General features: G+C 47.7%; 1 protein-coding gene across 5 annotated transcripts in view; it reads right to left on the bottom strand.

Moving 5' to 3' along the window:
* LOC138467780 (dynein regulatory complex protein 9-like) overlaps positions 1-16,076 on the bottom strand; it is a 960,790-nt gene that overhangs the window by 591,596 nt on the left and 353,118 nt on the right. The window lies entirely within an intron of this gene.

The following is a 16,076-nucleotide window of genomic DNA, read 5'->3' as shown; positions in this document are numbered from 1 at the left end:
GAAAGTAAATAAAATGTTCTGGACAAAAATATTATCGAAGCCTCTTCAAGCCCTTGTCCTCCCCTATTGTATTGGTCACCAAACCAGACCATTCTCTGAGGTTTTGCATAGATTTCCGCCAAGTTAATGCCATCTACGATTTCAATGCCTATCCCATGCCACGCATCGACAACTTTATTGATAAACTCAGAAACGCTACCTTTCTAGCCACCCGAGACCTAACCAAGGGGTACTGGCAGGTCCCACTACATGCACCTGATAAAGAGAAAACAGCCTTCTCGACGCCCTTGGGGCGGTTTCAGTTTAAACACCTCCTTTTCGACTTACACAGGCCCCCGCCACTTTCCAACGACTTATGGACAGAATATTACAGCCCTAGTCTGATTTCTGCAGAGCTTAAATTGACGATATAGTCATTTATAGTAAAACCTAGGAAGAATATCTCTTCCATCTCTTTACTATTATGAGAGCCCTCAGGGAAACAGGCTTAACTGCCAATCCATCCAAATGTAGGCTAGCCCAATCAGCCGTGAAATACCTCGTCTTCTTTGTAGGGAATGGTAGTGTCCAACCTCAACGTGAAAAAGTGAAGGCTGTCCTAGATACCCCTGTTAGGGAGAATTCTCATCTTATGGCTAATTTCCCTTACCTATAGAGTCCCCCAGCAGCTTTGCTGGATTTGAAGGGTTTGTTTCCTTTCTCCTTCTAAGAGTGAGACTCTTTTTCCCACTCTTAAGCATTTTTGCTATGTGTGTTCTAGGCTATTTTTGTGTTTAACGTCTATGGGGTTTCTCTCACCTCCATAGGAACCATCTTTATTCACATGTGTTACACAGCACCCTCCGTGCAGTGACACAGGGGTGTCGTAGCGACCGCCAAACACAGACTTCATACCCTGGGACTGACTACTGTCTCCCAGGGCATGTGAAGTCCTCATTGACTTTACTAGTCAATTTTTGTGAACTAAACTAGTACAACCCATCTTACTATGGAAGTACTGGGAAGGGTTAATAGTTTTTCCATGATGTTCATTTTCGAGAGGGTACCGTACAGTCCCTCTCTGCAAAGTTTCTGGCTGGTAGCAGTGGTTACTACCGAAAATATTCAACCGTAAATATTTTCCTATGGGATTTTCCCATTGTTCGAGGCTACCACATTTTCTGACAGCCTCTAACATACCGCCGGTGTATTTTAATATTGACTTTACTCTGGTAGGTTTTATTTGTCAGAACTTTAATATAACTTGTTTCTCGTGTCTTTCTCTAAACTCCTAACCCAGGTCAGGGATCCTTTGTTCGTCCGTTTGACGGGCTTCTGCCGAGAAGCCCTCCTTTCAGCGCCACTGAGTCTGGGGTGGGTCCATTGTGTGGGAGGGGGGAGTAGGACCCCTGGAAAGGGTTGCCTCAGCAACCCATGTCGCACTCTATCCCGATAGGCTGGTAGGCTGGAGGGTCTCCCGCCAAGATGACCATTCCACTGTGTGAGTGACAGCTAGGCTGTATGAATGGGGATCTTTTTGCATAAAAGCAGGGTCCTGAGGACTGGAAGAGCAAGACATCACCACTGGAACTAAGAAGCCGAAGAGGAGAGAAGCCAAAGACATCTGCAACGACGGAACCACCGGTGAAGCTCTGCTGCAGCATCTCACCACTTTTCTCCACACAACGAGAGAAGATCTTCATCTGCAAGAGCCTTCTTCCCTTGAGCTGGTGGGGCCAACCAGTTTGCCAATCGCCTTCCCGGACCTTCCCATGTCAAATCGCCAGTACCCTGTACTTGGAGAACGGGTAGCCAGGCACCCGTCCACCCAGACCGCGATTTAAAGGAGCGTACCTTTTATTCGTCGGGCAGCACCGCGGCTGGTTTCAACACTGGGTAGTGCAGTAACTCGAACCTTCCTCCACGACGAGAGTCTCTCTTCCTCTGCTGGATCCCCCGAACTGCAGGAACTACCAGGAACAACCGCCACCGCAGGAGCCACTTCTTCATTTTAAAGGTACATTGTTCCGCCAGACCGCCCTTTCTTCACGGTAGCACTAAAGGTGTTTTAAATCCTTTACCTACCTGTTGGGTTGGCCGCCCCTCTCTCTTAACATTGTCTTTTCGCTTTCTGTATCCACCTTTTCAAAATCGTTAACCAAAGACTTGACTGCAGCTACAAGAACATTTTGCTCCTGGGCCCTTGCCCTATACCATTGACTCTGGCACAGGCCTACTGACTCTGGCTACATTTGTTAGATCTGCCTTCTTTAGATTGATTGTCAACTACAATTGTGTTGGTGCACCCACTTCTGATAACTAGCCTTTTATTCCCATTTCTAAACCTTTTGAAATGCCATTTGCTCAGTTTTCGTTTAAGTATATTCTATACTGATGCACTGTCTGCTTACACTGGTTCACAAACGTATGGGAAGTGTTGCTAGGGTGTGTAAGAAGATATTTCTGTATAACTTGTGCTTTCCCTCCCTTGTGAGAAATTGCTAGAGTGCCATTTGTGTTTGGTTTACACTGTGCTGTTTTGCTCAGTTTTCACTCTTGCTCACAACTTGTCTACAATTTAACTAGGGAGTTGTGTATACTTTCTTTGACTGAATTTAACTTGCTTTAAGAACTGTGATAGATGTGTTTAACTAGAAGTGTATAAAATAAATATATCTACTTTTTAATACAAAGCTTTGGTCAGTGTTTCCTTGTGCCATAGTATTGTAGGCCTATTGTGTAAACCCTGAATACTGCTCATCTCCCTCTTGAGATAAGTCTGACTGCTCAGCCACAGCTACCAACTAAATCTTTGTGGTACAGACTGATACCAAAGGGGATTTATTGCTCTCACCTGTAGTCTTAATCTTCTGTAGTGCTCCCTTAGGGAATTGCACAGGATTCTGCCTAACAACCCCTATGCCTAAAACCAAGAGAGACCTTAAAGCATTCTTAGGGTTCATTGGTTATTACCGTAGGTTTATCCCTAACTTCTCGGACTGGACATCTAAACTGACAGACAAATTAAAGAACGCTGTATCCCAGAAGATTCACTGGACTGACGAGGACGATGTGTGCTATAAAAATCTAAAACAAATCCTGTGCCAGAACCGGACCTTAAAAGGTAGTAGATTTCTCAACAGAGTTTGTATTACAGACAGACGCCTCCCTTACAGGGCTAGGAGCAGTCTTGTCACAAATCTGCAATGGATTGGAACTTCCTATTTTATTTACAAGCCGCAAACTCTTTCCACATAAGAACAATTACTCTTTGCTGGAATTAGAGGCACTTGCCATCAAGTGGGCCATTACTCACCTTAGATATTACCTCATAGGATGAAATTCTCCATTAATTTGGATCAGCCAAAGGAAAGATTCTAACCTTTGAGTCATGCGATGGTTCTTAGACCTGCAACCCTACTGTTTCACTGTGGAGTACCGACAAGGTAAAGATCAAGGGAATGTGGATTTACTTTCTCGGTTCCCTTGTGAAACAGACGCAGCTACAATGCATACGGGAAGGCTAGTCTCCGGGGATCTGTCATTCAGGTGGCCAGGATACGGCCATCGCTTTTGGATCCAGTTCCTGGGGGTGGACCAGTGGGGGTGGATCACAAGGATGGGGGCTTCGGGGAGTGGAAGTGGGACACCGGACAGCGAGACGCGGTGTCCCCTTCCCTGTAACACCTTTACCCCATCCTACCCGGTAGGATACGTAGGGACTCAGCCCCTGCCCCCCTTTTCCAACACAAACCCTTTCTCATACCTGACATGTCCCACTACAATGGTTAGGCATGGTCAGGCAATTACTGATCATTACACACACCTGACTTCCATCACACTTCCCCACATGGATAAAAGGCAGAGCACGAAAGCACACTCTGAGCAAGGCAAAGCCCACGAGGAAGCAGCAGTTCCAAGATGGCAGTTTAATACAAGGCGGAAGACGGCAAGACCGAAGAGGATTGCAAGAAGGGTAATACCCTTGACCTTTTCACAGAGAGAATGCATCTTTCATGAGCTTTCAAAAGTAGGAAACGTAAGACCTGGAATTAAAGCTAAAAAATCCTGCATTGTGTGTCAGAGGTACCAGGGGCTCAACTGCATCGATAGTCAAAGCAGGAGAAGCGTTTGCTGCTGTGGTACTATCCTTGGCTCCTACTACCAAGCAGCACCAGTGAAGTCCGCACAGCCGGTGAGTTGGGGAGACGTATATCAGACCGGTCTGTGTGGAAACAAAGGATGCAAGCGGCAACATTATATGAAGAAGATTATTAAGACAGCAGATGAGTGAATGAACTTAAAAGCTAAAATACGATACCGTAGAGAGAGTGGTCTGGCATCACGTGGGTGCTCATTCGAAAGTCTCTGTAAGGTATCACACTGAAAGGGTGCGAACGTTAAAAGAAAGCAAATTGTGAAATCAAAGTGGTCCTGAAACGGGTCAAGCCAAATCCTGTGCACATTTGAAAGTCTTCAATACTTGATGTAAAATTGACATTGGTCCGAGCCTGGCTGAGGGAGACTTATTGTATAGAAGGGATCTGAGCCCCGCAGAGGGGGATCCAGGGTGAATGTGGGTCACCTGAAAAGGAAGAACCTACAAACATTGTGCGATAAATTGAAAGGTGAAAGACAGACTCGAGCCCGGCAGTCCGGTTGAGGGGGATCTGGGGTGGATATTGAATCATCCGATGTGAATACTTGTGAAAATCTAGAAGGGAAAAGAACTTGTTGTCTATTTGGTTGCATCAGGCTCTTTTGAGTGAAGAGACTTTGAGAAGCAAGGAGACTTAAGCTCCGGAGGCCCTGATGCTGATGAGTGAACTGTAACCGTGTTCTAAAGATGCCAGAGACTGTGCTATGCTTGAAGGAACCGCCTTATCCCATGATAAGAAATGTGGGGAAGGGAGGTCAAAGCCTGAAAACCTGACATATCACTTTGAACACTTTTTCATGACATTATTTCCCACATTATTTGTATTCACAGGAAAGGATTGGCAATAGGTTTTTCAGTATAGGCCGTTTTATTTTGACAAGACATCACTAGGACTGCGTAATTATTATTTGATGGTCGTAGCTTGCGCCCATCTGCAGATTTAGGTTTAGACAGGCGTTTTTCATACCCTTTTTGAAGTTCAATAAACAACCTTGAACTGTGGTCACTTGTGTCTGTCTTACTGTTGATGCTATGCCTTCCTTACATAGCCCACACTGAGTCTCCCCCATGGTCACACTGTTTGCAGCAAGATAATGGGCCGCATTATAAACCTGCCGGTCCGGAAACAACAGTGGCATTTAAATCCGCTGCCACTGTTATTTCCGGACCGGCTGCTTCTGAGTTCTGAAGGCGGGAGGTGTCACTCCCGCCAGGTCTGACCTGGCGGGAGTAACGCCACCCGCCTGCAGGCGGAAATGGAAACACCAGCTTCGTTATAGACGGACCGGTGTTCCGGTGTTTCCATTGTCCCCATCCCCATGGAGTCCTATGGGACTCCATGGGAATGGGGATTTACAGAATTCCGCCTCCAGAATTACGGGGTCACCGAGGTTGTAATGCCCCGGTGATTCCGGCAATCACGAAGGCGGAATGGTATTTCAGGTCCGGCGGCAGCCTGGTGGTTTTTCCGGCACGGCTACGGCCAGACTCGTAATGAGGCCCAATGTCTCCATATAGGAATCAGGGAAGACCGGGAATTTAGGTCTCCAGCAACAATAACATTACTCTCTGGACAGCTTTCAAACCAATTACAGAGGATTTTGTCAATATGATGTATGATTTCTTTATTCCGCCCAGAAGGAGAATAGATGTTAATTATCAATATTTGAATACTTGATAAATGTACATTAAGTATTATAGAAAGAACATATGGCGATTTAATTTCTTTACAATAAGGCACCACACTTAAGAATGATTGAGCACCAATAGCGAGGCCACCTGTTGGTCGTCCACAAATAACACGCACATCGTGTCGCTTTAATATATTGTAGCCATCAATATTAAAATCCTCAACAGCCCACGTTTATTGTAAACAAAATACATAGCTAGATTTTATATGAGCGATGCCCAGGGGGTGGGTCAAGAAGGAGCGAAAGCCCCGAGTATTCCAGCAGATCCACTCTATTGTGCTAAGATTGTAATACTGTCAATAATCATCCAAGCCTAATAGTTCTGGCATCCAAGGTGAATTATTTTCTTTATCAGTGAACTGATAGACGGGAATACCACAGCCATTTACATGCAATTTCGTCCCAGATTGAATCCTTGGGCACTTCATTGCCTTATTTCATATGGGGTGCGGCTGAGAGACTAGTTGGTCATGTTGAGACAAAACAGGTTGACTACAGCACACAGTAAGTTTAAATCCCATTTTTAACAATGCTCCAGCACAGGTGCACAACAGAGATGCTATGGCGGGTGAAGCAAGTCTAATAAGCGCCCAATCCGTAGGGCTGTTCCACTTTGGGAGCTCCACATGCAATAAATCTCTATTGTTAATTGCAGAGAGCCATGGGACATTTTTCCACAATGCAAGTAAATATGATCGATTTAGGAACAGGCTATCATTTTTTGGGAATAATTATTCCAATTTAACCATGGTTCCTAATAAAGAGGATATTTTGGGATCAAATGGAAGATCATTATTACTAGATGAAACTATAGAATCCCGATTGCTGGCTAAGGCAGCTGTTGGTGTGTTGTAGGGTGTGTTAGAGGCTGCTCTTACATTTGGGCAGGGATTTAAGTTATTAGCCAAACTGGCGTCATCCTTATCCCAGTGGAGATTGTCCACTTGATTGGAATGCATGGGAGCCAAAACAGCACCATTGACACATTCATTTATCCAATGGTCCTCTTAATTCCACTTGTCTTGATATCCCGTTACCCAGATCTTTAGTGTTCATAGTAGTTTGGGGTGACGAGGATGATGCTATGCATTCAATACGATGACATGTGGGTGCTTGAGATGGTGCATTGATAAATTCCACCTGCTTAAGGCACCGGGCTGATTTCTTAGTAAGCAGTCGTTCCTATGCTCATTATGTACCTTAGAAGGGCTATTTATCATTGAGATCTCGTTACATAACGCCTCAATGGCGTCTTGTTCTGTTTCTGCAGTGACGGTTAGAGAGTCATTATATGGCAACACAGAGCAAGGAGAAACGAGATTCAGCTCCAGGCCTTCAATGTTAAAAGAAGAATTTACAGAAGCCATATTGCCCAATGACTGTACCAAATCACCAGATGAGACAAGATTTATCAAATCTTCATAAACGACTGCGACGATAAAAGCGCAAATGTATTAAACCAATGGTGGCGAAGACTACTGGCATTTGTGGATGCAGCGGATATTAGTAAATACGATCTCTTAACCCGCCCACAACATGCAAAAAAAAATGTGAGATTCAAAGATGGCGGCCGTTGACGGAGGACGCGCCTGACCGTCTCTCCTTCCAGGGCCGCAATACTTAGCCCATCAACAAAGTAATTCGAGCGATCTCGCGCATGAAAACACTTCAGCGGGATGAGAGCAGAGCTACCCCCCAGGCAGAATGAGAAAATAAGATCCACGGCCCCCAGGGAGGAAGCGCCGCTGGACCAGCGACCTGCGCCGCATGCAGAGCCGCCCGCCGGTGGAGGAGACCGCGGCAGTTAAAGAGAGGACGGTGGGCCCCCCTCGTCGATGGTGTCCCGGGCCGCTGGAGCAGAGCCCCCGGTGGCGAGGACCACATCGCCCCGGAGAACAGGAGCAGCGACCCGCAGGGCGGAGAGCACCCGCACGGAGGAGAGGCCGTGGGTGCGGTGCGAGCAGGGGCGGGCCCCCCAGGTGGAGACCGGGACCGAGTCGTGGCAGACTCCTTCCCCCACCACCGTCGGAGAGTCGCGGGGCTGTGATGTATTCAGCGGCGCCCGGCATGACCGGTCGGGGACCACCTGGGTCCCTTGGAGTGTCCGCATCACCAGGGGGACACGAACACCCGGCGGCGACACACCGGGGAGAGGGAGAGCGCTGCCCAGCATATGCGCGCCCTGCCCGGTGACAAGAGATCCCAGGGCACTGTGGAGGCCAGGCGGACCAGCAAGCAACAATGGCCAAGGACGGATAGGACCGCCGGTACCTGACGTACCACCCAGCAGGGATGAGCCTTCATATGCCCAGGAGCGGCCAGAACCAGGCCACCCCCCTCTGCTCAGAAGCTGAGGGAACACACAAGCAGCGGTCCACAGTGGAGGGAGGAGGCCCGTAATAAAGACATTCTGTCTGGTGCCTGCACACGGGAGCCCTACCAGTAACGTGGGCCCAGGGCTCCCTTTCCGGCGGCTACAGAAACGGAGACTGCCCCCGCCAGCCACCAAGAAGCACCGCTCCAGCAGACAAAAGAAATAGAGGGTTTATTCTACTGTGTCTTTTAATTCTGTCAGTCGGGGCCAGACCTCCCCTTGGAGTGGGTGGGCCTGCTGAGCCCCCCTCCGGGTCACAACAAGGGACCCCCCTCAGGACTATTAGAGCAAACCTACGGGAACCCCCCACCCCACACGACCATCAGGCCCGGCAAGGAGCATAAATGTCCAAAACACGGGCCAGGTCCTTCACGCAGTCCTCCCTGCAGAGAAGCCAGGGAAGGAATCTAAAGCAGCATTGGGGGACACAGAATGACCTCTCCTCCACATCGGAAGATTTCCCCCCGCTAGGCCTCATCTCAACCCGAGGAAGGATGGAGGGAAGCACAATGAATAAAGAGGACATGCAATCGTGTTTTAAAGAACTTGATTCGCAACTACTCACCTCTGTCCAAGAGCAATTTAAACTTCTTCGGGGAGAGATGCTGCAATCAATCCAGGAAATCAGACAGGATGTCACCAAACTGGGGGAGAGAACAGACACAGTGGAAAGAAAACTCCAGCAAATAGAGGATGACTCCCAAATGTCCGAAGAGACATTAGACAGGATAGCCCAGACTACCATGTACCTCGAACAGCAATGCGAGGACCTTGAAAATAGATCAAGGAGATCCAATGTCAGAATCAAAAACCTGCCGGAAACCGTAGGGGACACAGTCCTGAAGTCCAAAGTCACGAAACTGTTCAAGGAGATCCTGGCCGAGGAGGCAGACCATGGGATCGGGATTGACCGTATCCATAGAGTGGGCCCAAAAGAGGGGCTGAACCGGGGATGAGACCCAGGGATGTGCTGGCGGCCATAACATCTTACACTCAGAAAGAGCAGATATTGAGGAAGGCCAGACAGTCCCCCCCCGATAAGAGTGAACGGCCAGGAAGTACAATTATACCAGGACTTGGCCCAGTCTACCCTGCTCAAAAGATGGCTGATGGGCACGGTGGTTCGCCACCTATCTTCGGCCAAGGTGAAATACAGATGGACATTCCCGTTTGGGCTCCTGTTTACAAGGGAGGGAGTCCAACACAGGATCACTTCCTGTGAAGAAGGAGAAACGTTATTGGGCATAATGATCGGAGAAGATGAGGCACACCTGAAATCCCAGAGAAGGCTCAAGGGGCCAAATCAGCAAGAGGGATGGGAGACTGTACACAAGAAAGGAGGAGAAAGGAAGGCCAAGTAGACCCGGGGGCATGCCAAGCACTCCTTGAACCCAGAATAAACCAAGGATCGCTGATGCAACGCCAATCAGAGAAGAGGAAAGCGGTTGACGCGCCCGATAGACAAATAGCAGGCCGAGGAGAGGAAGCGGAAGGAATCCAATGGAATATCTAGTGGGGTTTAGGACGCCCCACGATGTGTTTATGAGGGAAAATGTGTGCCGGGAGCACTGGTCACTTCGTCCCAGGGCACGTAGCAACCCGGCCCTGACCTCAAGGGTATTGTTGGGAGGGCAGGAAATAGGGAGGGTTTACAAGTTAGAGGCAACGAGACGACCTCTTGAAAGCACACAGATTGCATACGAAACAAGAAGGGACCACGACAAACCTACTCACCAACCTTACAATGAACACAACTCATAAGATCCCAGTGACAGTGCTCTTGCAGAATGTAAGTGTCATGAACACTCCCATAAAAAGGGCCAAACTGGACAGACAGGCCTGGAAGCAGAAAGCAAACATTTTACTGTACCAGGAGACGCATATAAAGAAAAGTGATAAAACCCATGTGAAGATAAAAGGGGCGAGACACGTCTTCCAGTCAAATGCGGAGGGGAAGTGGGCAGGGGTCCTGGTGGCCATAAAGGACACCCTCAAAGCACAGACTCACGACCACAGATCCGACAAGGAAGGGAGTTATGTCTTCCTGAACATTACGGTGGAGGGGAGGCGGATCACCCTGGTGTCGGTCTACGCTCCCAATGTGGGCCAAGAAGCATTCCTTAAGGACATGTGGGGATCTCTAGAACAATTTGCGACGGGAGAAATCATATTGGGAGGAGACCTGAATCTAGCCTGGAATCCCACTCAGGACAGGTCGGGTAGAATCAACGAAGGATCGAAGGCCCCCTCAGAGGCACTAAAGAAGACATTTGACACCCTCTCCGACGCTTGGCGAGCAAAGCACGGGGACCAGCGGGGCTTTACGCACTACTCCCATGTCCACAACTCCCTATCGAGAATAGAATATATATGGGTCTCCACGACCCTTCTAGGCACAATCGGGGAAGTGGAGACGGGCCCCATCGTCCTCTCTGATCATGCCCTAATAACTTTGTCCTTGGCGCTCAAAACCATGGGGGGGTAGAGTGTGGACCTGGCGATTTCCTCAGAGCTCCTGCAGGACCCAGTGCTGGCAGAGGAAATTCAGGAGAAGATCGACACGTACTTCAACGAAAATGACACGGGGGAGACCCAGCAAGACATTGTGTGGGATGCCTTCAAGGCAGTTCTGCGGGGGGAATTAATAGCCATGAAATCCAAGAGAGATAAAACAACTAGCGCAATGGGAGAGGGACCTGGAATCTCAACTCTGTGATGCGCAGAGGGAGGCAGCGGCTAACCCCAGCAGGGCCAAAAGGCGGGCCATGCAACATATCCAAGGCCAGTTGGAGCTCCTGCACACCCGAAAGGTGGGCCACGCACTCATGAGAGCGAAACAAAGATACTACATCCTCGCCAACAAGGCAGAAGCCCTGCTCACTCGGCAGCTCCGGGAGATGACCAGGGAGAGATCCATTTTGGTACTGGTGGATCCCTCTGGTACCCGGAAAACGACCAACGACGAAATGGGTGAGATCATGAGATCCTTTTATCAGGACCTGTACACCACCAGTATCCCGAAAGAGGAGGACCAGGAACTATACCTCCAGAAAGTACCCCACCCAAGACTGTCAGAGGAAGCCTGGGAAGCACTAGACCAGGACATCTCACAGGAGGAAGCGCTGCAGGCCATCAAATAACTCCCCAAAAACAAGGCACCGGGCCCGGATGGGTATATTGAAGCCTTCTACAAGAAATTCCGACATGTACTGGCCCCCAGACTCACAAGACTATTTAACACCTTTAAATCAAGGGGTAATATCACAGCGTCAATGAATGAGGCAAAATTAGTGCTCTTTTTGAAGCAAAAGATCCCACCCTCCCAGGATCATATAGACCGATAGCATTAATAAATCTGGATGCAAAACCTTTTATTAAAGTCCTAGCTAATAGATTAACACTACACTTATCCTTGCTGGTGGATGCGGACCAGTCGGGTTTTGTCCTCACAAGGCAAACGGCGGACAACACCAGGAGAGTGTGTCACATAATAGAAAAGGCTGAACGCACAGACATGGAGGCTATATTAGTCGCCTTAGATGCTGAAAAAGCATTCGACCGAGTCGAATGGTCGCAGCTCTTTAGAACAATGGCACACATCGGCTTTGGGGACTCCTACATGGGGATGTTAAAATCAAACTATAAAAGTCCCTCCTTAAGAATCACCGCCAACAGATTCCTGTCCAAAATCGTTGCGCAGACGAGAGGCACAAAACAGCGGTGCCCGCTGTCTCCCCTACTGTACGCCTTGTTTCTAGAACCTCTCCTAGCAAGGATTCAACAGCATCACATAATCAAGGGAGTGCAGATGGGCGGGGTGGAACATAAAACAATGGCATTCGCTGATGATATGCTGCTGGCCTTGACTGATCCGGTCAGGTCGCTCCCCACACTGATGAGCGAGTTGGAAGCATTTGGAGCCATCTCAGGCCTCAAAATAAACAAAAACAAATCAGAGGTATTGAACTTATCGGCCGCCCCCATAACAATCTCAAGCCTAGCACAGGAGCAGGGAGTGAAGCTGGCACGAGACAAGATCACCTATCTCGGAGTCAAACTCACCTCCAAGACGAGTGAACTGTACACTGCAAACTATCCGGAACTACTCAACCACCTCCAAAAACTGCTGACGAGATGGACGCCACTGTCTACCTCGTGGTGGGGGAGCATCTCGGCAGCAAAGATGACGATTCTCCCTAAAGTCTTGTATTGCTTTCAAGCCCTTCCGATCAGGCTCCCCAGGTCGTTCTTTCGCTCTTTAAACAAGATGGCATCCGCATACGTGTGGCAGCGTACGAGACCGAGGGTGGCAAGGGCCACATTGACAGCAGCCGTTAAAGAGGGGGGCCTGGCCTTCCCACACTTTAAGAGGTACTATGAAGCGGGGCAGTTGCGAGTTATCAAAGAGTGGGTGGCAGATTATCCACAGACCAAATGGGCAATGCACGACACAGCCGTGGCTGGGGGCCCGCTCTCCAACCTCTTGTGGTCTCACAAAAGGTACAGACACGTGAACACGCGAATAAGCGAAATACTGAGCGCTCCTCTAAATGCATGGGACTCAGCGACAAATAGAGGAAACTTGACGACACACCCTTCCCCATTTACGCCGCTCTTCCACAACCCCGACTTCCCACCGGGGATGATCCGAAGGCCTTCATGTCCTGGAAACAGGCGGGCTTTACCAGAATTGGCAATATGTACAAAGGCAGGTCACTCAGGTCGTTTGAAGACTGCGTACAAGAATTGGGAGTGGCGAGGACAGAGAAATACTGATATGTTCAACTGTGTCACTGGCTATCCACCCGGATCAATGAAGAAGCTGGAACGAGAGACCTTACGCAATTCGAGACCTATATAATAACAGATCCAGGTACACGAGGGTTGATTTCCACTCTATACTCACATCTGAACTCGTAGGGAAAAGAAATGAGTTGGTTGTACATGAAGAGATGGCAGGGGACGCTGGGGATGGAAACTCTGCGCTCCCACTGGGAAGGAACATGGCGAAACGTCACCACTCTGACAAGATCCATCCACCTGAGGGAAATGTGGCAAAAAGTACTGCTGCAATGGCATCTAATGCCGAAGAGACTGAAGGACATGTACCCTAACACGGATGATTTATGTTGGCGTGGATGTCGTCAAGAAGGCGACTGGAGACACATCGGGAGAGCCTGTCCGAGCATCACCCCCTTCTGGAACTAGGTCAAGGCACAAGCGGGGAAAATGGTTCAAGGGTCTGAACAGCTTGGGGACAGTGTATGGTTGGCTGGCATATGGGACTCCACACAGAAAACACACTCTAAGCGCCAACGGAAGGTGGTCATGGTTCTGGTCGTGGCAGCCTGGCTGGTCATAGCCCAAGACTGGAAACAGCAGAAGCCCCCGACACAACTCCAATGGCAAAGAAAGGTATGGCACTTTATAACTATGGAATGGATGTCTTGTAAGCTACAGGGAGCCACAGAGACCTTTCATCTGGACTGGGGCCCGGTTCTCCAATATCTCCAAAGTGACTACATGCTCCAATGTTGTCCCCATAATATTCGTATCCTTGATATGTTTTGAAGCTCAACTTAGTGTTCTTTGCATAAGACTGGTCGCAATGTTAAATCGTCTCGAGTCTAAGGGAACTAGGGGGAGGGAGGTAGGGAGTGAGGAAGGGATGTTTTCGATGTTGATTCATGTTTTACTTTCAAACCAGTAAAAAGATAATAAAATAAAAATTGAGTCTTGGGCTTGGATTGGATAGTTAATATAGATAAACGAGAAAAGCTGCATCCTACACATTGTTTGGGAGATGAACAAAAAAAACTAAATAGCCAGTTGGGTTATTTGTTGCACTGCCCATCTCGCTACTATCGTGATCAATTTCTCAGATTTCGTACAAACACACTAAAAACAAAGGAAATCCTGTGGCAAAGAAAAGATAAAACGATAAGGGATAACCTGTGCCGTTTCTGCCGTGTGTCAGTCGAATCGCTAAAACACTAGTAATTGAGTGTGAAGAAACCCGTAATCTACGCTCTACACATCTTGGGCAGTTTGCTCCTATTGACGACGATATGGCAGAGTGGTGGCTGAGAATCACTTCTGGAAATAACGTGAAATAAGTCTGTGCAATCGTAAATTGTACACATCTTGGGCAGTTTGCTCCTATTGACAACGATATGGCAGAGTGGTGGCTGAGAATCACTTCTGGAAATAATGGAAAACATGTCTGTGAAATCGTAAATTACATAGATATGCTCTTAAAAACTGCCCCTTGAGTAGAGTATGGCATGACGACATGTAAATGAAGTAATCTGCGATGGGGCTACCTAATTTAATTGATTTACCTGAAATTTTGTTTTAGGGTAATGTGTTTTTTTGGATTGATGAAGCAATATTTAATGCGTTGGATGAAGTTGAAACCAACGTTTTTTACGTTAAGTTGAAACTGTAGTTTTTTTCAATAAAAAAACAAACAAATCGCCAGATGAGACAAGATTTTGAATTATTAGGGTTTTCTTCCCCTGTAAGTCAACAGTATATTTATTAAGCTCTGTATTGCTATCAATTATGACGTTGACAACTTTGGCTATGATACACTTCACTTCATGGTGTTCCGCAGCCAATTAGTGCAAAGTTTAAAGAGTGCATCAATTTTAGATAAAATCTCATTGATTAAACAAAGCGCAATCACTGCTCCTGTTTGGGAGTAATTCTTAGATGTAACAGAGACTTCTTCTGCAATAAAGTTTTCTTCATACGAAAGTTCTGAGCTAGAAATGAGGTCTTCCAAGTTAGGAATGGCGGAAAAATTGGTGCCAATAATGTAGGTTTAATAGAGAGCCATCATTGTCGATAGTAAATGAATGTCGAGAGTTATTAACTTCAGACTGAATGGCAGGTTCAGCTGGAAGAGATGACAACTGTGCCATTTCCGTGGCCGGAGAACGGGACATCGCAATTGACAGAAATCTGGTGATTTTACGCTGGGATACCTTGTTCATGTTGGATTTTCCTCCTTTTTGCCATTTTTTTTTAACGTGGTGCATCCTTGGGAACATTGTGGCGTTGCACCAGGCTGCAAGTTCGCTTGCCCCCATTAGCTGACTGAGCTGCCATATAGAATTCATGTTATCAGCAGCAAAGTTTATAAAGTTGCATAAGCAGCTTACCATGTCAGAGGAAGGCAGTAGTATTGCAGAGCTCTCACAAGGGGGCGAGCAGTGGACGATTCAAAACCCCCGAAACCAGGGCGGTCCTAGACAGCAAACTCGGCAAAGGAAGGGGGAAGCATACTACAACCGTACACGGAACACTCTACACACTTTGCTGCTCCACGCGCAGTGAGGTATTTGTAGTGTAGGACAGCCTCTTCCAAATCCACCGAGTCCAATTGAGAAAAGTCATAGCCGAATACCGGAACACTCTACACACCTCAAGTCCATATTTTATGGGGAGGTTTGTATATTTATATTACCCAAAGCATTAACGTTCTCCAGGCAGCCCATGGATATTCAGAGCATGCAGTTTTCACAACAGAATTACATATGGGATGGGCTGGTAACGTTTATTTACACAAGTCTATTCCACTGTGGACTCTGCACATTGTTAATGTCCACTTACACTGAGGTACAGGGTGTGGCAATAAATCTCATGTCATCCCACTCCCCGTTTAGTTCTTTAACTTGCGGAATCATGTCATTTTTCTCCTGTGCCCCTTCCCTTCTGTGCGCCTCCTCTCCTGAGCTTCCTACTAAGTATACCTTTTTTATGTTATTTCAACTGTGCTTCTTCCCCCTTCCCTCTACCTGTAATCTTAAAATAGCTGAACTTTTCAATATTCAAATGCTGGACCAAAACAAAACTCCCTCTTGTAATC

Source organism: Ambystoma mexicanum, chromosome 4q (genome assembly GCF_040938575.1).
Source record: "Ambystoma mexicanum isolate Mex_15411 chromosome 4q, UKY_AmexF1_1, whole genome shotgun sequence".
Taxonomy (NCBI): domain Eukaryota; kingdom Metazoa; phylum Chordata; class Amphibia; order Caudata; family Ambystomatidae; genus Ambystoma; species Ambystoma mexicanum.
Note: the sequence above shows the minus strand (reverse complement) of the source record. Positions and strands in the feature narration are given on the sequence as shown.